Raw genomic sequence first — 16,847 nt, 5'->3', positions numbered from 1 at the left:
CAAAAAGGTTCTTAACTTTTGTAGATTGTAAAATAAGGATATCCTTATTATGTGTCGTTTTTATTGATAGAAATAATATGACTAAGATTTCGGTATAATAAATATTATCAACAAATTAAAAACTAACTTGTAGAAATTAAGATTATATGCCTTTTTAGGATAATTTATTAAAAACCTATTTAAAGTAAAGTGCTAGTGCTTTTATAAAAAGGTCTTGATTAAATTTGGATTTTTTTCTTTAAGAAATATTTTATTAATACATTTATCTCCACTTTAAAGAGAATATTTTCTTCGATTTAACTCTGATAGTGTTACTGCTCAGCTCCCATTTGTTTTGGTTTGCATGTTGTCTCAGCTTTGGCTCTTCCCGCGACCACTTTCCCCCGACTTTCCCCGCACTTTCTCCTCCGTCACCCAGAAGGAAAATCGCAAAAAACAACGCCGGGAAAGTCTGTACTGTTGGCTGCTGTTGCTTTTTATTCCTGAGTTGCCGTCGTTTTGTTTTTCCCTCATAGGGAGTTTCCGGATTCCTTTGGTCCTGGGTTAAAACGAGATGGACATACGCCGGGAGAAAGAGAAGGGGAGACTCCGTCTCTGAAACTTGATTAAGTAGTTTCCGCGTGCTTTTATTTGCACAATAAAAACATAACGTTTTTTTTTGTATCGCTAGAGTTTCTCCTCTAGTATTAAAGTAGGGTGCAAAAAAAGCGCTAGAGCAAAATGTGTGAAGTGGACTTTTCCCGGGGAATTGCATCCCTCTTTTCGTTCCGGACGTGATGGCTCTTGCTATTTAAGCCGCTATTTTTATGGCTTTTGCGTTGGAATGATAACGTTATGACTCCATCTTCATTGTGACAAGTCGCGAACGTGGTTTAGTTAAAATGTCCGCTCATATGGGATCATCTGGATGGTTGGTTTTCCCCACTCATGGGATAAGCAGAACAAGATAGAAACAAAAATTATAAAGGCTAGGTATCTTAACTTATTATTCCTGGTTCTTTGTTTTAATCACATAAAAACCATGATACATAAATAACTAGTTTTATTTTTATAAAATTATATTTACTATCCAATAATAGCACAAAGATAGATAGAGTTACAAATATTACAATTATTATAATATTATACTTAACATAACACGGCAAGAATTCTACTAGACAAGGTTCTGAAATTTTAGAAATCTATAATTAAAAAGTACATAGTAAGTTTAACATATATCTCTGAAATTTTAGAAATTTATAATTTTAAAGTACATAGTAAGTTTTACATGTAACTTTTCTCCCTTAAAGAACTAAATTCGTTGCTATTTAGGTTTCCCAACTGTCATTCATTTCCGCCTAAATACCACTAATAGTTTTTTGGAACTGCCTAAAGTTCGAGTATCTAAACGGTCTGTGATGCCAACGTAAATAGCGGCCATATGCCATTCTATACACCCGCAGACGACGCGGCCCATTAAAAATGATTACAGAAATGCCTTAGCACACCCACCCACCAAAGTAATTTCACTTTTCGCCGCATATGCTGCCCGCTTGGAACATGCCTTTTTTTGGCCAGCTTTTTCTTCTTTTTGGCAAAACAAACAACATAAATATGGATTTCTCATTAAAATGCCAAAGTTATGCCGGCACGTAGATGGAAATGCTGCGAATCCTTCGAGTCCTGCGAGAGCGGCGCCTGCGCCTTCGATTTGTTTTGCTCTCCCCCAATGTCAATGTCGCGCTCTCTTAGCCACGTTTATACTCTCTTGTTTGGCCAAGTCACGTGCTGCCATTGAAGGAATTTCTAGAATTTCACTGCCGGCTGGATCGTAAAGGAGAGCAGCCGGAAAAGTTGGGGGGGCACTTCTCTTAACACTCAGCCGCCAGGACGCCAGGACAATGTGACGCATTTGTCATGAAACGGATTTCCGGTATTGTCGTCGCTGTCTCTGCCACCCCACTGGATACCCAGGCCCATACCCATCCGCACTTGGCTTTCCCTAGGAAAACTTGTTCAATTTTTTATGACAAAGCCGTGGAGAAGCGAAGAACGATGGAAAGTCGCCAAGGAAAAGGAAAAAAGTTTGCCATGCCCGTCCGCAAAAGTGGCTATTTAGCATTTTAGAGTAGGCGAACATGACCTCAAGGAACCTTGTGTCCTTATTCTCCGCACCCCCTGAATCCTTGTGGCCCGGCCCTCTGAATCTTTCATTAATTGTATTTAGAATGCGGCGTCGAAAACAAGAACAAATAGAAATTTAAATGAACGAAATTTTGCAATGAATACTGGTAATGGGAACATTTTAAAGGTTTAAGTGTTGGTAAAAAAGGAAAGGAACTTGTACAAAAAGTATTTCAAGTTTTGTTAAAAGAGACATTGTGCATTCATTTCTTTTATTTAAGACTAGATTCTTGATTTAATCCTTAAAAAATAATTTATTCTTTGTTAAAATGGTATAAAATACTTTTTAGATCGGTAACCAGAATTTCCGTATTACCTTTTTAGGGATAGGCATAGTTGGTTGTTAGGAAAGACACCCTTAAATGCATTATCCATTGTTTTCTAAACAGTAGGTAAAACTACCATTCAGGTAGGAAGTCCTTAAAAAGTATGCAACATTTCCCCCTTCCACATTGCACACTGCATTCCATTTATAATTCCCAACTAGTTCTAGCTTATTTTGAGTGCAATAGCTTGTGATTTGGGGTTTAAAGTTATCTTTGCGCAGAGGCGATATCGTAACCAATGAAGTTCTACTGAGGTGCGATTATTGCTAGTTGAAAACTTTAACCAATACCCCGCCATGGGGACGTGAAATACCGTCCACTACGGCAATTTTTGGGAGCCCGAGAGGGCCATTAATAATACAATAAAACATTAGGTTAACAATATAGACTGCCCTGAAAGTCTAGGGATGGCTGAGCTCAGCATCATTAAAATGTGTTGAAAGTAAACGCTATAAGGCTAAATCTAGATGGGTCATAATCATTTAAATGAGCATATAACTAAGATACTTGGGATAACACTATGTAGGTTTAAAAAGGATTTGAAACCACACAAATGGCAAATCATTGTGTGAAACTAGTTTACCTAAACCATTAATTTGAGCCATTTGAATCAAGGAACACTCAACCCCAAACAAGGAAAAAGGGCTTAAGGACATAGGGCAAATTAAACTTAATGTTAACTCCCATTTAGCCTACTCCAGCCAAATTACAATAACCATCCTGTGCATACAAATGCCTGTTGGTGTGTGAATGCGGGAAAATTCCCCGAACGTTCCTGACCGAAAATTACTGTCGCAATTTATGTTTATGTGACTGGAAACTTTTTCCTCTGGCTAGATTTTTGTGTTTTTATAGTTCAAGTTCGACAGGGGGAGAAAACCAGATAAACGGAAACCTTTAACTTCTATGTAAATTTACTACTTGGTTAGTTTTGGCTTTCAAAAAACTTTAGCCGAGCCTTTTTGGTTTTTCCTTTAGCATAAAAATATAGCCAATTTAGAGACACACACAAAAAAGGAATGACTCCTCACAAAGTTCAGATTTTTCGATGCGTAACGTCGGTCTAACTCTAGAGACTGACTTGGCTTGCTTTTCTTTTTATGAACTTAACAAATGTAATTCCGAACCGTCCCTTGACCCCAAACATATTTCATTTTTTACGCTTAGCCTACTTTTTGTCAATGCCAAGCATGTAGCACTGATTTGGATTGTTGGCCTTTTCTTGGATCGTCTCAATTTATGCGTTATTTATGCAAAACAATCCCGCATTGATGAAGATGCTTTCCTCGAATGTAGCAAAGCCCCTGGAGCTTGAGCCTTGGGAAAAGCCGAGAAAGAGATAAAATAATTCAATTAAAATTTATGGGAATGGCAAACAGGAAGGTGCGACGAAGGCAACCGCTCTGTTTCTGATACCATTTTTATTTAAGAAATATTCAAAGATATCGATTTCCTCCCACACAGAACACAGTTTTCAGTGCTATTTTAAAGAATTCTTACCAAAACTTTAAACACCTTCCCATTTCACCCACAAGTTTTAAATTTATCATAAATTGGCCCGGTAACATAAGTCACTAGGCACAAAGAAAAATTGAGTTTAGACTCATTAGAGTGTTCCTCTCCACGGAAATCTTTAGTAAAAGGCGAAAGATTTATTTGACAATTGAAGAGAAACCAGAGTAACTTATCATCACAATTACTCTCCCTCTGGGTTCTGCATAGGCTAGAACTACTTGAGAATTATAAAACCAACTGTTAGGGAATGCAATTGAAAGGGAGTATTTTGAGTGCTTCTGTAAGGGATGTATTTGGAAGCAAAGTCGACACTTAGTAGGGTGTCACTGGTATATCTCTTTGAATATCAATAATTTTTAATACATTTTCTTGATGTCTTAATTAATGCTTAATTTGTGTATTCTAGAATATGGATTAGCTGCCGAATATATAAATAACATTTCGTTTTTCTGCTGCTTTGAATATATACCGCCAGGCACTTTGTCAGAGAACTGGGAAAGTCTTTACTATCTGGACGTTTGAACTGACGTTATTGTTTTGCCTATATGATCCTTGTGGCCTTCAAAGTAATATACCTTCTGCAATCCCTAAATTGTATTTACGTGGATGGCAAAATTTTAAATGCCAAAGAGTGCAGTAATCATCCCCAAAAGTATATAACAGTATTTGTTTTAATTTTTTCCATTTTCATGCTAAGTAATTCTCAACGTGTTTTAGCTGTATTTGAGTGAGCTGCCTACATTTGCTAGCAGTAGTTATCGCTTCTCGGCCTTATGGCTAAGATCAAAGTGTAGTATCTGTTCTTATCAGCTTAACATCTGATAGTTCCTCCATTGGAGGACAACAAATGTTAAACTGATTTTTGGATCCAGACGGAGTGCTAGGAGCTTGCTCCACCTCTGTCGCGGGTTGGCCCGGTATTGCAGTACCGCCGGGATTTCAGCCCAACTGAATTATAAATTAAACGTACTATTTGGGGGAGAAAACATAGCACCCAATTAACTAGTGTAGTCCTTGAAGTTCCTTTACTGGAAATAACTTCTATGTACATATTTTCTGCTGACATTGGGCCATTCCTATGGCTTCGATTATTTTAGTAAATTGTTGGCATATATTTTTAAAAACCCTATTATATTAAATGGAATACATGTTTTTATAAACCTGCTTTTTAATGTTATCTTGCGTAGCGTTTCTTCTAGATTATTATATCTTAGTCAGACTTAATAAAGTACTTATATTCTTGAGCAGCATCATTAGACGAGTTTAGACGAGCTTAGTTTAAAAGACAATACTTCATCGTCATTAAACAAACTTTACAAACTTTATCGTTCTTTTGTGTGATTACCCTTTGGAGATAACAAAAAAGATAATTCCGACCAAAGAGATTTCTGTGTCACCATTCGATGTTGAATCTTTGCAAATCGTCATTTGTTATATATATATATATTTGGAAACATTGACTCATCAACAGGTTAGTTTTGGTTATTTTATTGTAACATTTTATTTCGTCTCGGCGATTTGCTTAGTAACATCGTTTACATCAGCAACTTTCTAGGAGGTACTTGGAATATCTTCACGATGAGGTCGTTTGTACTAATAGTTACTTTGGTTTCGGCTTTACTATCCACAACCCAAGCTATTCATGTAAACCGATGGCGTCAAAAGTGCGGCAGATGGAATCAGTCCTGTTATAAAAACAGTGCGGGGCAATGTCTAGACTCACGCGGAAATCGCTGTGGAAGTGCTCAAGGCTCAATTGATGTTTTTGTCAGACAGTGAATCGTAAAATATTTGAAATAAAACTCTTACTGTAATCACTAACGAGCGTATTCTTTCTAAGATTAAAACATTCCCAAAGTTGCCAGAGCTTTTAAGGGATATAAACTGGTTTTTAGTTCCAGCCAATCAAAAATATTTTTCTTTTTAAGTGCATTATATAACGGAATAAAATCATTGTTTTTGTCTTTTCTTTACTTTGCAAAGTTGTTGCGGCTTATCAAGTACTCAACAAGTGTTTTTCTAAAAAAGAATCGTTTCATAAAAACAAAACCAAGTTCATTCCAACTTAACTTTCACAATTTCATAAAGATTTTCTTGAGGAGGAGGTAGAATATTTAATTCTAATAATTTCTTAGCTTCAAATTTAACATGCATTGATTAACTTATTTTCCTGTCCCCAACAATTCGAACATTTAATAAAATGTTTTAATATTTCTTAAATTTATTGTCAATTGGCCCGGTAACATAAGATACCAGGCCTGAAAAAAATTCAGTTTAGACTCATTAGAGTGTCCCCCTCCACGGAAATCTTTAGTAAAAGGCGAAAGATTTATTCGACAATTGAAGAGAAACCAGAGTGATTTCAAACCACTTAAACTGAGTCTCTAGGTTTGGTGTAGGCCAGAACTAGTTGAGAATTATAATTATACTTTTGAAAAGGGGCTGCAAACCCAAAGCAGTAGTCCTTAATTCGTTGGACAGCTACCTGGGTTCACTTTCCTAAGGAGTGTCACGTTATCCCTCCTTGTACAATTTATATATGACATGCCTTAATCCGAGACAAAAAAAATATTTATTTTCGTCTTGCCTATCTAATTAAAAAAATCAGTTTTCGCACGCTCTTATGTTTATAAACCACGTTAAATCGACCTATTTTTCAGACACTCTCATTATTTTTACGATGAAGATTTATTTTCTACTGATTACCTTGGCCTTATATCACACTACTGAGGCTGCTGCTCATTCGAAACAAAAGTGTGGCATTTGGCTTGACCATTGCCATGTTAATAAATCGGGAAAGTGTAAGCACCTTGACGGAACGGACTGTTCACGCAAAGGAATTGTAGAGACGTTTCCAAAACATATTCGGGAATAAACAAGTTAAATTATATAAAAATCTTATTTATATAATGTTCAGGCAATTAAAGGGAATTTCCAATGGTAACTATAACCATTTTCTGGGGGATACCTTTATCTACCTGAATACTCGCTTACAGGATTAGTCAAGGACTATTTTGACTTGAAAGGGAAGCAACCCCCTAAGTATAATGATTTTAGTTTTATCCTTTTTCATCTATAATCCTCAACTGGTTCTAGCAACATTTCAGTGTAGTTCTCTGCTGCACAATGTCCTAGTTATCGCTTCTCGGCCTTATGGCTAAGATCAAAGTGTAGTATCTGTTCTTATCAGCTTAACATCTGATAGTTCCTCCATTGGAGGACAACAAATGTTAAACTGATTTTTGGAATCAGACGGAGTGCTAGGGGCTTGCTCCACCTCTGTCGCGGGTTGGCCCGGTATTGCAGTACCGCCGGGATTTCGGCCCAACTGAATTATAAATTTTACATATTATTGGGGGAAGAACAAAGCTCCGTATTGAGCAGTAATGTCCTTTCTGTTTATATATTAAAAAAAAATTCTCTAGAATTATTTTCTGCTCACAAATGTCCAAGTCCATATGTTTAAAATCCATCTGCTTGGTTTAAAGATTAAAACTTTTCAGCCGTCGATGTTCCATTAAAAGTTGGAGAAATATGATGTCTTAAGGGAAATTATGCACAGTGTCTTAATTTTTTATGTTTACTTTAATCTACACAAAAACATGCATGTCGATGTGAAGAATATATCCTTAGATACAATCAGTTATATGATGATTTCCAAATTTCCCAGTCTTTAAAGAAACTTGCGCAGTTTTAAAATCGTATTCCATCGAAGGTGACATAGAAACCTCTTCGCTCAAAGTATGGGTAAATGTCCACCAATCAGATTTCTGTCACCACCCATTTCTAAAACTATGCAAATCGTAATTATATCTTGTAATTACCATAGAAAAATAGTTAAAGCAATTATTTGATATAAAAAAAATTTCCTTATTTGTTTCATTGAGAACATTGACTCTACCAGGTTAGTTTTGGTTATTTTATTGTTAAGCTGTTTTTCGTCTCGGTGATTTGCTAAGGCACTTTCTCATTGGCACTTGGAAAACCTTCACGATGAGAACGTTTGTACTGGTACTCCTTTTTCTTTTGGCCTTATTATCCACAACCTTAGCTGCTCGTGCCAGCCAATGGCGTAAAAAGTGCGGCAGATGGCATGAGTCCTGCTATAAAAATGGTGCGGGGCAATGTGTGGATTCACGCGGAGTTCGCTGTGGAAGTGCTCAAGGCTCAGTTGATCTTTTTGTAAGACAGTGAATGTGTTAAAATTTCGAAATAAAAGTATAACCGTAATCACTAAATGCTATTTTTGGTATGAGAAAATTAAAAAATGCAGAAACTTTTTTTACGTTGTTAGGTGCATTGTAAAATTGAATGGAATCATTGGATTTGCCTCTGCATCTCGGATGTACGCCCGACTTTATTCATAGAGGAGAGCTAGCAATGTTGTTGCGGCCTGTCAAGTACTCAACAAATGTTTTCCATTCCGTTTCTTAAAAACAAATTCCTGTTGATCCAAAGTTCAGAAAAGGTTCAAACACCACACCTGCTTAATGTCTTGTAAATAAAATATCGGTAATTTTTGTTTTTAATTTATAATCAATGGGCCCGGGTAACAGAAGTTACTAGGCCTGAAAAAAATTGAGTTTAGACTCATTAGAGTGTCCCTCTCCACGGAAATCTTTAGTAAAAGGCGAAAGATTTATTCGACAATTGAAGAGAAACCAGAGTGATTTTACACCCTAAATCACTCTGTCTCTGGGTTAAGTAACGGTCAGAACTAGTTGAGAATTATAGTTTTACTTTTGAAGAAGGACTGCAAACCCAAGGGAGTATTCCTTAATTCGTTGGTCGGCTACCTGGGCTCACTAATCAAATGTCATTTTATCCCTTCTTGAAAAATGTGTATATAGGATGCTTTAATCCGAATACTTTTAACTTCGTCTTGCTTATCTAATTGTCAAATGAACGCTTTTGTGCATATATGTAAAGAAAATTAAATCGACGTATTTTTCAGACACTCTCATTATTTTTACAATGAATGTTAATGAATCGAGAAAGTGTATAAGTGTTGACAGAAGCGGCTGTTCACATTAAGGAGTTCCATAATAAATAACGCAAAAAGAAGTTACAATTTGTAAAAGCTTATAGAATTCATTTAATTCTATAACTCACATAAAACATTGATTTTTGATTCAAAAACTTTCATGGATAACAATTCTATTCCAAGTTTATCTCAGTTAATAATGTTTGGGCAATCAAAGCGGATTTTTAATTTTATCCTTTACCATTCGGCGCGAGATACCTTTACCTACCTGAATACTCGATCATAGGATTAGCCAAGGACTCTATTAACAGGCGAGGAAAGCAACCCCCTAAATAAGCAAAAATGATTTTTCAAAATTTATAATTCTCAATTAGTTCTAACGACATTTGGTTGTAGTGCTGTGCCGTGAAATGTCCTAGTTATCGCTTCTCGGCCTTATGGCTAAGATCAAAGTGTAGTATCTGTTCTTATCAGCTTAACATCTGATAGTTCCTCCATTGGAGGACAACAAATGTTAAACTGATTTTTGGATCCAGACGGAGTGCTAGGAGCTTGCTCCACCTCTGTCGCGGGTTGGCCCGGTATTGCAGTACCGCCGGGATTTCAGCCCAACTGAATTATAAATTAAACGTACTATTTGGGGGAGAAAACATAGCACCCAATTAACTAGTGTAGTCCTTGAAGTTCCTTTACTGGAAATAACTTCTATGTACATATTTTCTGCTGACATTGGGCCATTCCTATGGCTTCGATTATTTTAGTAAATTGTTGGCATATATTTTTAAAAACCCTATTATATTAAATGGAATACATGTTTTTATAAACCTGCTTTTTAATGTTATCTTGCGTAGCGTTTCTTCTAGATTATTATATCTTAGTCAGACTTAATAAAGTACTTATATTCTTGAGCAGCATCATTAGACGAGTTTAGACGAGCTTAGTTTAAAAGACAATACTTCATCGTCATTAAACAAACTTTACAAACTTTATCGTTCTTTTGTGTGATTACCCTTTGGAGATAACAAAAAAGATAATTCCGACCAAAGAGATTTCTGTGTCACCATTCGATGTTGAATCTTTGCAAATCGTCATTTGTTATATATATATATATTTGGAAACATTGACTCATCAACAGGTTAGTTTTGGTTATTTTATTGTAACATTTTATTTCGTCTCGGCGATTTGCTTAGTAACATCGTTTACATCAGCAACTTTCTAGGAGGTACTTGGAATATCTTCACGATGAGGTCGTTTGTACTAATAGTTACTTTGGTTTCGGCTTTACTATCCACAACCCAAGCTATTCATGTAAACCGATGGCGTCAAAAGTGCGGCAGATGGAATCAGTCCTGTTATAAAAACAGTGCGGGGCAATGTCTAGACTCACGCGGAAATCGCTGTGGAAGTGCTCAAGGCTCAATTGATGTTTTTGTCAGACAGTGAATCGTAAAATATTTGAAATAAAACTCTTACTGTAATCACTAACGAGCGTATTCTTTCTAAGATTAAAACATTCCCAAAGTTGCCAGAGCTTTTAAGGGATATAAACTGGTTTTTAGTTCCAGCCAATCAAAAATATTTTTCTTTTTAAGTGCATTATATAACGGAATAAAATCATTGTTTTTGTCTTTTCTTTACTTTGCAAAGTTGTTGCGGCTTATCAAGTACTCAACAAGTGTTTTTCTAAAAAAGAATCGTTTCATAAAAACAAAACCAAGTTCATTCCAACTTAACTTTCACAATTTCATAAAGATTTTCTTGAGGAGGAGGTAGAATATTTAATTCTAATAATTTCTTAGCTTCAAATTTAACATGCATTGATTAACTTATTTTCCTGTCCCCAACAATTCGAACATTTAATAAAATGTTTTAATATTTCTTAAATTTATTGTCAATTGGCCCGGTAACATAAGATACCAGGCCTGAAAAAAATTCAGTTTAGACTCATTAGAGTGTCCCCCTCCACGGAAATCTTTAGTAAAAGGCGAAAGATTTATTCGACAATTGAAGAGAAACCAGAGTGATTTCAAACCACTTAAACTGAGTCTCTAGGTTTGGTGTAGGCCAGAACTAGTTGAGAATTATAATTATACTTTTGAAAAGGGGCTGCAAACCCAAAGCAGTAGTCCTTAATTCGTTGGACAGCTACCTGGGTTCACTTTCCTAAGGAGTGTCACGTTATCCCTCCTTGTACAATTTATATATGACATGCCTTAATCCGAGACAAAAAAAATATTTATTTTCGTCTTGCCTATCTAATTAAAAAAATCAGTTTTCGCACGCTCTTATGTTTATAAACCACGTTAAATCGACCTATTTTTCAGACACTCTCATTATTTTTACGATGAAGATTTATTTTCTACTGATTACCTTGGCCTTATATCACACTACTGAGGCTGCTGCTCATTCGAAACAAAAGTGTGGCATTTGGCTTGACCATTGCCATGTTAATAAATCGGGAAAGTGTAAGCACCTTGACGGAACGGACTGTTCACGCAAAGGAATTGTAGAGACGTTTCCAAAACATATTCGGGAATAAACAAGTTAAATTATATAAAAATCTTATTTATATAATGTTCAGGCAATTAAAGGGAATTTCCAATGGTAACTATAACCATTTTCTGGGGGATACCTTTATCTACCTGAATACTCGCTTACAGGATTAGTCAAGGACTATTTTGACTTGAAAGGGAAGCAACCCCCTAAGTATAATGATTTTAGTTTTATCCTTTTTCATCTATAATCCTCAACTGGTTCTAGCAACATTTCAGTGTAGTTCTCTGCTGCACAATGTCCTAGTTATCGCTTCTCGGCCTTATGGCTAAGATCAAAGTGTAGTATCTGTTCTTATCAGCTTAACATCTGATAGTTCCTCCATTGGAGGACAACAAATGTTAAACTGATTTTTGGATCTAGACGGAGTGCTAGGAGCTTGCTCCACCTCTGTCGCGGGTTGGCCCGGTATTGCAGTACCGCCGGGACTTCGGCCCAATATTACTGTTTGTGGAAAGACACAGCTCCTCATTGAGCACTGAAGTCCTTGCTCTGTTCCTCATTGAAAGCAATTTCTATGTAACATGCAAATTGAAAGGATGTCTGCCAGGATAGTTTTCTGCTGACATTGCAAGAGTGTCCTTGGCCTTGCTTCTCTGGATTGGTTTATTTGGGCGGAGACAAGCTGCTTTTTAGTTTCTGTCTGTCGAAATTGTTTTGCAGCTCGTCGCGTTGTCAAGTGATTTGGAAAATTGAATTGATTAATTGTTTTGTCAAATGTTGGCACTTATCCCTGAGTGGCGGCGGATAGCTAGATTTACTGAATTGATTGCCCACAATCTGTAAGTTTAAGCACCGAAGTACTTTTAATGGCAGCCTGGGGTTTTGCACCACAAACTTTTTTATGAGCTGCACGAGTTTTGATTTCGATTGTTAGGTTGATAAGCCCCCGATAAGTATTGTTCTGAATTAAAAGAACGACATTCAAATTGCGTATTGCCTTAATTAGGTAGAGATTTCTCTAGGGCACTTTAATTACATATTTAATAGAACCATTTTTTTTTAACATATTTTTATTTTTATCAAATATTTAGTTTAATTTTTTTAAATACTTTGAAACAGAAGTAGATAGAATTAGTAAAAAAAGGTTACAAGAGCAAAATAATGTATAGGTATAAACAGGAAGCAAGCTAAATATTTTTAAGTATTGTTTAAACATTTTTTAAAAACTTATTTAAATGGTATTGCATAAATTTTATTTAGAAAGTAAATTAGGTATACATTTTTAAATATATCTTATATTATTAAACAACTAATAAAAATGCTCTCTGGTGGTACCACCATTGAATCATTTTGGTTATATGTTTTCACCCCAGGATGTAAGCATCCTGAAACTACAATTCCCAACAAGTTCTAGCATAATTTCAAGGGAGTTCTGAGTCTTGGGTGGGTTAGTTATCGCTTCTCGGCCTTATGGCTAAGATCAAAGTGTAGTATCTGTTCTTATCAGCTTAACATCTGATAGTTCCTCCATTGGGGGACAACAAATGTTAAACTGATTTTTGGATCTAGACGGAGTGCTAGGGGCTTGCTCCACCTCTGTCGCGGGTTGGCCCGGTATTGCAGTACCGCCGGGACTTCGGCCCAACTGAATAATAAATATTACAAACGAAGACTTGAACCGTGATAAAGGCGGCACTTATTTTGAGCGCTGTTCTTGCAGTCGCCATCTATATGTGAAAACCTGCCTGAAGGATTTCCCTTATGTATATACCAATTAAGGACTCAACCCAGCATTCCGAAAATTTCCCGACGAAGGACAATAAGGTTTGTGCATTGACTTCCGACTTGACACAACAAGGACATCCGGTGTGTGTCCTTGCTAGTTCATTATTTTACACATTCTGAAAATGCTTTTTCTGGTCTTTCGTGAAGGACGAAATACTGGGAAGTTACATATTTTGTGTAAAAATAAAATTTAAGGTGGTAGAATTGACTAAAATCTATCCCAACATATTTTACTTTAAGATCACGGCTCAGGCATTTGTGGAATTGCCAACCCAAGCACTTTTTCCATTTTTCTTACTTTTACCAACGAAATCAAAAAGAATATGTGTGCATCTGAGCAATCCCAGTTTTTCGGGGAATTAGAGTTACACTTTACATTTGTATATTCTATTACCGTAGGACTAACCAATCATTTTGTTATAATAACAATAAAACTTTGACAATCAAAAATAGTTCGCTTTTAAAAAATTTTTAATCTTGGTGATAATTAATTATGGTGATAAGTAGAGGTTGGGGGATTGAGCGAGGGAGGGCAAGAACCACTTTTACCAAGCCTCAGAATTTTTTAGGAACTTAAATTTCCGGATAAGAATGGTTTTCTGTTATTACAAATATTCCATCGAAAACCAGGAGACCTACGTACTGTTCTTAAAACCCGAAAAACGTGGACCTTTGTGTACAACAGTTTTAGGTGGTCTACCTATAAACCATTATGTATAACAAATGTTTAAAAAGAGAAGGGGTACGCGTCAATGAAAAAAGTACCTACTACTTTAGTTCAACGAATTTAACACTCTGATTTCTGTAGCATTTTTCCTTCAACATTTTATATGTAGACAAACAACCTGGAATTTGCCTCAAAAAGAATGAAATTTCATCTCATTAACCGTTAAAGGTTTTCAACACCGTGGAGAAGAACGCTGTGACGGCAGCCAATAAAGGAACAATTTAGCTTATGAGCTCCAAAGTCTAGACTACCAAGTGTTCTTATAGCAGGAAATGATACCTTAGTAACATTATCGCTTATATTTGAACAACTAAACACATCCAACTGATATGGCCAAGTCGACAAGTTTAAAGGTCAAATTCATCGGTAGCTGGAAGTTGAAAGTTTCAGTTAAGAAAGTGAAAGCAGGTGGTATCTCCTTTCGAAAGATAGATAATATAGAAGAGGGTGGGTCCGCCAAATTTTCAGTTGGCCAAAAGTCCTGAACCTTCTGTTGCAACCACAATTCCTGTCAGTATTTTCCGGAGGTCTATAGAAAATGTTGATATGTTATCCGTAAAAAACACTCTCGTACTGAAGCCCAATAATAATACTAGCCGAAAAGAATACTTCATAATTTCTACAGATTATAATTATAATTGGGCACTTTTTCAACTAACTGACTAATAGTTTAACGTTCAGAGTTGGTTATATTTTTGATTTTGCTTAAAGGGGTTGACCATTATATCGCGTAGTCCTTGAATTCTTGGTGGTTAAAAATATTCCAAAACCAACACTATCTTTTAACGAATTTTAACAATAAACAATAATAAATAATCATTTTTATAATAACAATAATAAAAAAAAATATAAAAAATTGTATGTTAAAATTTGTAAAGTTTTGAATTAAACATATGTACAAAATTTGATAAATTGTAAGAATTCTTTATATTATTTGCATTTAACACTCTGATTTCTGTAGCATTTTTCCTTCAACATTTTATATGTAGACAAACAACCTGGAATTTGCCTCAAAAAGAATGAAATTTCATCTCATTATCCGTTAAAGGTTTTCAACACCGTGGAGAAGAACGCTGTGACGGCAGCCAATAAAGGAACAATTTAGCTTATGAGCTCCAAAGTCTAGACTACCAAGTGTTCTTATAGCAGGATAAATACTTTGTAGTATAACATCAATCCCCGAGAGTATCAAAAAATATTAAAAGATAAACCTAATCGACGAATCCAACTCTTTCTCCAATGTTGAGACAATAAAGTCTTCAATCTACCCAGTTACCCTGCGCTTGATCAAATTTCGATTAAACTTTTTTCAGTGTAGTCAAATATTTGATTGATTCCTGTGTAAATACATTTAATTTTTGTGGCGTTCATCGAGAATTGTCAACCGGAAATTCATGCCCTGTTGTCTTACTGTTGCTATGCTCAGTAGCTTTAAAACTACTCCTTTTATTCTTATCAAGGGACAACATTTTTTAAAGAAAATAATTACAAAACATTTTTGACCTTGTTATTTATGTCACTGTTACAAGAAATTCTTACGCTGGTATAGGATGTTTCCGCAAATCTCTGTAAGCCGAATTCAAATTTCAAGTATCCTCTTCTTTTCCATTTTAAAGCACCTTACGCAGCTCAGATAAAATGCGTAATTAAAAAGCTGACTTTTGAAAAGTGTTGCAACTCTTTCAGGTTGCCTTTTACCTCGTATTATCTACGCCCATTTTCAATTTCTTTCATCGTTTCCGGCTTTCTATCTTCGTTTTGCATAAATTTTCACTTTGTTTTTATCAAAGTCTGTCCTTAATTCTTCCACTCGTCGTTTTTTCAAACTTGCCTTTTGTTTTGTCCATGTGCCTGAGATTTTTCCATTGAGATAATATTTTGTTGTCGCCGTTGCCTTGTTTTTTAATCCTTTAGCCATTGACTGCGACAACGAAGGACCCTTTTTTTGTTTGTGTTGTCCTGCGTCCTGGTTGACTGCATACACGCGACGCGACTCGACGGACATTTTATAGTTATTGCCCCGAAAATTCCCTAGATGGTTTCATCCATTTTCTATGCCGTTTTGCTTTTATTTTGTTTGAATGAATGTGCAGGTCCTTGCATGGAAATTGGGGCTCTATTGTTTTATGGTCGCAACGGGGAGTTATCAATGCATAGACCTAGACACATGATGAACAAGTTATGTAGAAATGGCGGGGATTTCAGACTGAGAAGGGTGGAAAACAAACATCATTCGAGACCATCTTTCTTCGGTTTTATGGAGGCTTTTACTCGTGTATGGGACTAATCAAGTTGGTGATAAAAAAAATAATGAACATTTAAATTGTTGATTGTTGATTGGAACTGGGCACGCCGAAAAGTCACAAGAAAGGAATGGGGATTATAGAATTTGTGTATTTTTTACAATTAAGTTACGTTTACAGCGAGTGCAAGAGATAACAATTTGTATACTGTTTTTTAAGTATCATGAAGTATTTATACAAATTTTTGAGGTGCAGATCGATTAGTTATACAAAAAATTATTTGAAGAATATAATATATCATAAATGACACACCAAATACTTGAGAAAATATTTATACTTATCAGTTTAACAATTAAAATACTTGAATACATTTTCACAAGTTTTAGTCAAAACCAGTTTAAACATATAAGAGTGGTGCTTTGTGAAACGTATCGAGATGTACTTTATGGTCTCAAAACGATTTCATATTTTTATCACGATATTACACCATTTATATAGGATTTAAAAAATATAAAAAATTAATCCATTTGACAGAAGCAAAGATATGGTGATAAGCAAAAAAAAATCTCCTTCATTATTATTTTTGCCAACCTTTCAGATAAAAATAA

The 16,847-nt window shown here is 35.6% G+C and overlaps 1 protein-coding gene and 10 non-coding genes across 12 annotated transcripts in view; 7 read left to right on the top strand and 4 right to left on the bottom strand.

Moving 5' to 3' along the window:
* Window positions 1-16,847, top strand: part of LOC119547588 (protein sickie) — a 180,591-nt gene that overhangs the window by 679 nt on the left and 163,065 nt on the right. The window lies entirely within an intron of this gene.
* On the top strand, window positions 2,699-2,838 carry LOC119548905. Its single transcript, XR_005219347.1, has one exon. It is a non-coding gene; the product is annotated as a U4 spliceosomal RNA (small nuclear RNA).
* On the bottom strand, window positions 4,049-4,172 carry LOC119548915. The gene has a single exon (XR_005219356.1). It is a non-coding gene; the product is annotated as a U5 spliceosomal RNA (small nuclear RNA).
* Window positions 4,762-4,957, top strand: LOC119548928. Its single transcript, XR_005219369.1, has one exon. It is a non-coding gene; the product is annotated as a U2 spliceosomal RNA (small nuclear RNA).
* LOC119548911 lies at window positions 6,242-6,364 on the bottom strand. Its single transcript, XR_005219353.1, has one exon. It is a non-coding gene; the product is annotated as a U5 spliceosomal RNA (small nuclear RNA).
* On the top strand, window positions 7,142-7,337 carry LOC119548901. The gene has a single exon (XR_005219343.1). It is a non-coding gene; the product is annotated as a U2 spliceosomal RNA (small nuclear RNA).
* Window positions 8,551-8,674, bottom strand: LOC119548914. Its single transcript, XR_005219355.1, has one exon. It is a non-coding gene; the product is annotated as a U5 spliceosomal RNA (small nuclear RNA).
* Window positions 9,410-9,605, top strand: LOC119548920. The gene has a single exon (XR_005219361.1). It is a non-coding gene; the product is annotated as a U2 spliceosomal RNA (small nuclear RNA).
* On the bottom strand, window positions 10,890-11,012 carry LOC119548910. The gene has a single exon (XR_005219352.1). It is a non-coding gene; the product is annotated as a U5 spliceosomal RNA (small nuclear RNA).
* Window positions 11,790-11,985, top strand: LOC119548929. Its single transcript, XR_005219370.1, has one exon. It is a non-coding gene; the product is annotated as a U2 spliceosomal RNA (small nuclear RNA).
* On the top strand, window positions 12,939-13,134 carry LOC119548902. Its single transcript, XR_005219344.1, has one exon. It is a non-coding gene; the product is annotated as a U2 spliceosomal RNA (small nuclear RNA).

This window comes from Drosophila subpulchrella, chromosome 2L, assembly GCF_014743375.2.
Source record: "Drosophila subpulchrella strain 33 F10 #4 breed RU33 chromosome 2L, RU_Dsub_v1.1 Primary Assembly, whole genome shotgun sequence".
In the NCBI taxonomy this organism is placed as follows: domain Eukaryota; kingdom Metazoa; phylum Arthropoda; class Insecta; order Diptera; family Drosophilidae; genus Drosophila; species Drosophila subpulchrella.
The sequence above is the reverse complement of the archived record's forward strand: the minus strand, read 5'-3'. Positions and strand labels throughout refer to the sequence as shown.